The sequence below is a fragment of the Protopterus annectens genome, chromosome 3.part0 (assembly GCF_019279795.1).
Source record: "Protopterus annectens isolate FY-2018-M chromosome 3.part0, PAN1.0, whole genome shotgun sequence".
In the NCBI taxonomy this organism is placed as follows: Eukaryota; Metazoa; Chordata; order Ceratodontiformes; family Protopteridae; genus Protopterus; species Protopterus annectens.
Window position 1 is genome coordinate 588,499,775 of NC_056731.1, and position 7,500 is coordinate 588,507,274.

A 7,500-nucleotide genomic window follows, 5' to 3' on the forward strand; every position below is an offset into this window, starting at 1 on the left:
ATACCAAAGCTCAAGAGCTTTCACTGGCTTGAGGCTATACCCTATCTCATGATGCCTGGCGACATTTCCCCAGATCTTGTTTGCAAACCCTAATCACTAGAAATTATCTAACCAAAAAAGAAAAGGGTAAAGATAAAAATTCTTAGCCCATGTCTCATGAGACAAGAAGGGAATCATAGAACGTGCTGGAGGGACAGGTTCATAACCCAGAGACTGCCCATGCTATGGAATAGACTTCCCATACATGTCAAACAGAGCACATCACTGGCCCTCTTCAAGAGAAATGTTGATGAGTGGATGGGAAATAGAAAATCCACCCCAGGGATCACTCAAGTGGCTGTACTCGACAGAGGCATGGAAACTAAGGTCAGGTGGCACGTTGCCAGGGTAATCCTATGGGCTAGGCTTGTAAAGGCTCCAGGGCCATTAGCCTAATAAACACCTATGAACCTATGAGAACTTTGACCAATTCCAGAAATTCCTCTTGATCCTCCAGGTGGGGGTGGGGGGGTGGGATGCAATAATAAAGGTGAGATTATGGACAACAAACATGGAACATTATGGTGAGTACATAACTTCTTTATTTTATTTTATGTTGTCCTATCTCACCTTCATTCTTGATGGTTGGGACAGTGCCCTCAGCACTTTTTTTCTCTGGTGGCTCAAGGGAATAAACTCTTCAGAACAGTGGAACCAAAGGAAGCCCTGTTCCGGGAGGCCACATCTACTTTGTAATGAGTAATAAAGGTATGAGAATTGACCCATGTGGCTGCTGCACAAATTAAACCAAAGGTAGTCTGGCTTGGAAAGCGGTGGGAGTGGACATAGCTCTAGTCTGATGGCCTCAAATCTTACCTGGCAGTTGCTTATGTTGAGAGCTATATGCATAAGTAATGGAGTCTGAAAGCCATTTAGATAAAGTGACTCTTGAAACTGGCACCCCTTTTCTAGTCTCCGAGAATGAGACAAATAATTGATCAGATTTACTAAACTTTTTTGTTCTGTGTAAATAGAATTGTAAATGCCTATGGACATCCAATTGGTGAAGCTTATAATCCGTCTTGTTGCCATAGTTGGGGAAAAAAGACAGGTAGGTCAATGGAATGATTCAAGTTGGACTCAGAATATACTTTGGGCAGAAAAGAAGGATTTGTTCTAAGAGAGACTCTGTCTTTGTGGAAAACTAAATAGGGAGGACGAATAGACAGAGTTTGTAGTTCTGAAACCCTCCTAGCTGAACTAATGGCTGTTAAAAAGATTGTCTTCCATGTAAGGAACTTTAGTGGGCATGAGGAAGCTGGCTTGAATGGAGGGAGAGTTAAAGTAGTCAGTGTCAAATTTAGATCCCAGGAAGGTGGTGGTTCTCTTATTGGAGGTCTTAATAGGAATGTACCCCTCAGAAAAGCTTTGCATAATCTGTGAGACATTATTTTCGATCCCATGTCTCCTACATGGTAGTTAGACATGGCAGCTAATTGTACTCATATAGTAGCTGCACCTTGGTTGAAAATCTCTGCTACAGAATCTAGAATTGTGGTAACGGGCTGTGAAGGGATCTGTGTGATACATGGAAGCCCAGCAAGAAAACCTTTTCCATTTGCTAGCATACAGTCTTCTAGTTGCAGTCTTATGAGAAGAAACCAGAATGTGTTGCATTGCCGGGGATATATTCACAAGCCTGGCTAAGATGGGAATTGGCGCAACTAAGCTGTCAGCTTGAGGGTTTGGATGGAGGGATGGAGTGCTCCCAACTGATGGGTCAGAAGATCCGGCAGCGGGTCCAGAATCCAAGGATCCTCCTGGACATGAGGCCATAGGAAGGGGAACCAGATTTGATGAGGCCAGTGTAGAGCGATGAGAATGAGTTCACTACTCAACAATTTGGTGATCTGTAGAACTTTAGGTATTAATGGCAACGGGGGAAAGGCATAAAGCAGTCCCGGGGCCAATCATGAACAAGTGCATCTCTTGGTGATTCCCTCGCAGCGGGGATTAGGGCAAGGTAGCTGCTGAATTTGGAGTTCATGGACATGGCAAAGAAGTCACAGCAAGGCTGGCCCCACTTGTGAAAAATTCAATTCGCAATTTCCTGTTTCCGAGACCACTCGTGAGGCATAAGAATTACCCATCTTAATTTGTCCCCTATCACATTGGATTTCCCCAGAATGTGCATTGCAGTTAGAAAACATTGAGAAGAAATTGCCCATTGCCATACTTTTTGAGCCTGTCGACACAGAGGGTAGGATCTGTTTCCACCTTGTTTGTTGATGTACCACACCATGGATATATTGTCTGCATGTATCACAGTCGTACCTGTAGGAAGAGAGTTCTGGAATGCTTGCAACACCAGAAGCACTCCTCTCGTCTCTAGTACATTGATGTGCAAGTGGTATTCATGTTCCTGCTAAGTTCCTTGGACAGTCTGCCCCAGATAATTCCCCCCACCCTATCTGGAAGCATCCACAGTCACTGTAGCTACTGGATGGGGAGAACAAGCAGTCTGCCTATCATTACCTGCTTGGGCTTAAGCCACCATCATAGGTCCTTCTTGCAGGTGTCCATAATGAGTATTTTGTGTGACATCAGTAACTCCTGCATGGACCATTGAGCAAAGAGTATCCACTGTAACACCCTCATATGTAGATACGCCAGTGGAATTATATTATCGTAGCTGCCATTGAACCCAGAACCTTGAGAACAAACTTTGCCTGCACCTTCCTCCTCATGAGCAAGATTGATATCTGATGACGTAGTGTTTGTACCCTGTTGTGAGGCAGTTTTGCTACCATGTCTTTTGTGTTTAAGTCTGCCCCTGTGCTATGAAGGTAATATACTGTGAAGGTAACAAGGCAGATTTTTTGAAATTTATGGCAATACCTAGCTCTGAGCAGAAATGAATGGTGGTGTCCCTTGCCTTGGTCAGTAGCTACTCTGTGGCGGCAGTCAGGAGCCATTCTAAGTATGGAAACACCCAGAATCCTAGATGCCTCAGGTGAGCCGTGACTACTGCCATGCATTTGGTAAGCACTCAGGGACTGTAGTGAGAACAAAGGGCAGAGCTCTGAATTGGTAATGACTGGCTCCCAGCCAGAAGCATAGATATCTCCTAGATCGCCTGTCCATCTTTATATTGTAGTATGCATCCCGAAGATCTATTGAATACATCCAATTGTCTTGTCCCAGAAAAGGGAGTATAGACTGCAGTGTCACCATCCGGAACTTTGCTTTTTTTTTTACGGACTTGTTCAGCTTGCTAAGATCTAAGATTGGTCTCCAGTCTCATGTCTTCTTTTGGACTAAAAAGAACCTTGAGTAAGTCCCAGATCCGATTTGATCTGCGGGGACTTCTTGGATGACTCTCTTTTCTAGCAACCTTTGGATTTCTAAGGTTGCTTGATACCTTTGACTGGGTGGAATGTCTGGGATTGATCTTGATAGAGGGGGTGGAGAAGAAAATGGTATGTTGTATCCCCTGGATATAATCGACCGTACCCATTTGCCTTGAGTGATGTTGAGCCAGGCTTTTGGGTACATTGATAATCTGCCCCCGACTGCCTCCAGAGGTGGACAGGCAGTCCTCCTTTCAGGGTATCTCCTAGCTGTTTCAGATCATCACCCTGAAGTCAGGTAGAATGGGATAAATAGTTCAGCAACCTATGACTAAAGGCCGCTGAAGAAAACATACACTTCCCATATCTCTCCATCGTTCAAGACTCCTTATTCAGCAGATGGACAGATGAAGAAGTTTCAGCTAATAACATCTACTGGGACACCTTTGGTTAAGAATTGCTTATTGTTCGGGGCAGTAATAAACTTGTTATCCATCTTTGAAACAGGTTCCCTGGATACTGGAGAGCCCCACGCCTTTTGACCGACTACACTAAGCAGTTGGTCAAAAGCCGGAGACACCCAAGAGGTGGAGGGTCTTGATCCAAATGCCTCCAGGTATACAGACTGATCATCAGAATGGGAGAGGGTCTTCCAGCCACCTCTCTGCTTCAGGATCTCCAAGATGTCCAAAAAGGAAACATCCTCAGAGGGTGACAGTGGGGACCCTTCTGAATCCTCTAAGTCCGTATCCGATGTGACAGACTAAATGTTTCCTCTTACAAGTCCTCTTCTGAGGGACCTCCTCAGAGGGATATTCTGGGGAAGTTTCAAAAGAGAGTCGATCACCCATTGGGGAGTCCTGAGGTATTGGCTCTCTATGCTTGGGCTGGAGGGATGGCACAGAGGTTAACACCGGTCCATTTGGGGAAAAGTAGCTGAAGCCGAGGGTGGAGCAGTTTGGGGGAGGACAGCACACTCCTCATCACCTCGAAGGCACCATGATCCTGGCCCAAGAGAGACTCCGGCTCCGAGGAGCCGGGAGACCTCCCCCTAGCCAAGGAGGATGGCTCCGAGGCTGATGTGGGAGCTGAACTCACCTGCGCCAAAGCCCTGGCTCAGATTCCAGACCCTTTGAGAGAAGACAGCATCAAAGAGCTCGGAGCAGAAGCCAGGGCCGAGACACCAGTAGTGGATTTTCGGACCCAATGGTTCCACTGCAAGTTCATCCAGGCACTCTGGCTCTGAGCTCATCCGAGTCAAAGGAGGAACAGAAGACAAGGTAGGTACAGGTATTGTCTCCACTTCCATCTGGGCTGGACTCGAGAGAATTTTGGCTAAGGTCAGTGTTCGAAGCAACCTCTTGGCCACCCGCTCCACATTGTCATCTAAGAGACTCCTGGATGATCGAGAGGAGACAGTGGTGGATTTATGGCTATGCAAGAGGGGTGACTGGGGTACTGAGTAGACCGGTTCCAGAGTCGGGGACCGTCTCCTTTTTTGGCTCAAGTCTGCTCCAGTAAAGTTGGTGGAGCCTCTGGAGTTGTTGTCTTCTCTGGCATGTTAGCCTTCGGGTCTAAAGTTGTATGTTTCTTGGTCTGCTCAGAAGCCGGAGCCGAAGAAGAAAAAGATTTTCTTAAAGACTTCTCTGATGAGGATTTAGAAGACTGATTCCCTTCAATAGTCACATCAAACTGTCCCTTAAGTAATCCCCTTAGAATGAGCTTATTTTTACATTCCTGCAGGACCCTGGAACTGAATCCATGGCACATAGAGCAGGAGTCCTGCAGATGGACTGCACCTAAGCAATATACACAACTAGTGTGGCTGTCAGTCACACTTTTTAAAGCCAGATTGCTTGGCTTCCTTACCAGTATCTTTGGACATTTTGCACTAGTTAGTCAACAAAAACGGATAAATATATCCCAGCAGTACACCTACCAATCAATACACAGAAAGGCACAAGAACAAACACAATTAATACAAAACAGCAAAAAAAATGTTTTTTTTTTTAAACAGGGGGAAAGAACCAAGAAAACCACGAGGAGGCATCTCTAATTTAAACAATGATCTACTCTAGCCAGAGGAGACTTCTCTAACTGAAACGAAGAAACCTCAGGAAAGGGTAGTAGAAAGGGGGAGGGAGCCCTCTAAGTAGGATTGGGATAAAGCAAAGGGGACAAAAAATTAATCCTCTAAGTTAAACGGATTCATTCAGGACAAACTTAAAGCTAGACAGGATAGGAATAAACAAGTCCTATGAACAACGATGGCCCACACAACAACACTACAACCAGCAAAAACACAAAAAAGGAACACTAAACTACCAAAAAACTGCTCTGCACTAAACTAGAGAAGTTAAAGTTTATTGCACTAAGAATATAGCAGAAGTATATAGACAAAAAGGTAAACAAAACAAAGACTTAGCTTGAGCCAGCAAAAAACAATCCCGAACCAGCAAAGCGGCAAAAGAGATTTGAGGAACTGTCGCCAGGTATCATGGGATAGGGTATAGCCTCAAGCCAGTGAAAGCTCTCAGGTGTTAGTATTAGGCCAAACCCAACCATCAAGAATGAAGGCGAGATAGGACAACATAACACTAACTGTTAGCACATGAAGTGCCTATTGCAATGCCCCATCTTTGTAAATAGTGATTTTCTCCAAATACAAAAACATTATTCTCTACAATAATTTCTAGTAAAATGGCCTCCTACCCAGTTGGTAATAAATGTCAATCAATAAACAAATAAAAATATTGGGTGAGGTAGTAGGAGAAGGGATTTATGGTATAAAAGAGAGAGAGGTTAAAGAAATATTAATTATAGTGAATGTCGTAGAAGAAATGATACTGAAAGAAAATAAAGAATTAAGACTTTTATCATGTAATGTAGCTAAACATGTGATGAAGTGAGCCATGAAGCAATGTGGTAGGTTTTAGAGACATATGGAATAGGAGAAATATTAAGGTAATAAAGAAATGGAATGAAAATTCATGGGTGCAAGTTATACTAAATGGATGAATGGGGAAAATGACTATTAAACGAGGGGTAAAACCAGGATGCCTAGTCAGTATGTGCTTATTTATATTAATAATGAATGCAGTAGTATTTACATGCATGTATGAAATGAAGAAGGCAAGATGTGAGATAGAACGAAATATTATATTACCAATATGTATAACATGAGCAGATGACTTGGTTCTAATAGCAAAACACCATGGAAATTAAAAGATGATCTGCAGTTAAAATGAAGAGTAAGGGGTCTGGAGAGAATACAAAGTAAGTGGGATACATTTCACAAGAAAGGAAGTAAAGATTTGGGGAGTGGCATTTGGTGATTGTGAAATTCTACTAAGTCAGGGGAGAGAGAGAGAGAGAGAGATACTGCATCAAATAAATTGTAAGTATGGTGGAAAAATTTCTACCTATCATTTCAGAAAAAAGACATATATGCTGAATACTTGTATATTAGGGGAAATAGTATATTTACATGAAATATATGTGTACTGAAGGATGTCATACTCAATGCAGAATCACACACACACACTTTTACTGCACTGCAGTGTCAGTACTGGGAAACTAGGTTATCTACCAGAAATAAGAATAGAACCCACAGTTTTGTACACCAAGGGTGAGCATGCTGCCTCTTGAACTACTAAAATTGCATAGTTATTTTTATACACTGTCTTTAACTGAACCGTTACTTTCTTGTAAAATGTACTAAGTGATTACACTGATTCAACTGTCTGTATCAGTATCCATGGATAACAGGCAGTCAGTCTTATCAACACTCATTATATAAATAATATTATCCATAATAAGCAACTTAAATGCATCATTCTCTTCTCTTCCAGAATTAAAAAAAATCTTTGTATAACTCTATACTTTAAAAATGTTTCCATATCATGCTTGTAGTACCTTTCAAACAGTGACAAACTATGACAAAGCTGGATGTTATAAGCACATTGTGTGGACCTTCAGTATTGTTTTATTTACAAAAATACCCTTTAAATTCATGTTGTGCATAAACAATTTCAAACCTAACAATGTTCAGATTGCCACACCTCTAAGAGGTGTAATTGTAAGCCCTTTCCTTAAAACATTTTGGCCTATGTAATTTCTATCTCTGTGTGGCTTAAATGTATTTCTCAGATGTTGTTGGCAATATTGTTTG

The 7,500-nt window shown here is 42.6% G+C and overlaps 1 protein-coding gene and 1 pseudogene across 1 annotated transcript in view; one reads left to right on the forward strand and one right to left on the reverse strand.

Moving 5' to 3' along the window:
- LOC122797314 overlaps positions 1-4,638 on the reverse strand; it is a 24,638-nt pseudogene extending 20,000 nt beyond the window's left edge.
- The window catches only part of EGFR (epidermal growth factor receptor), a 1,653,396-nt gene that overhangs the window by 1,536,959 nt on the left and 108,937 nt on the right, over positions 1-7,500 (forward strand). The window lies entirely within an intron of this gene.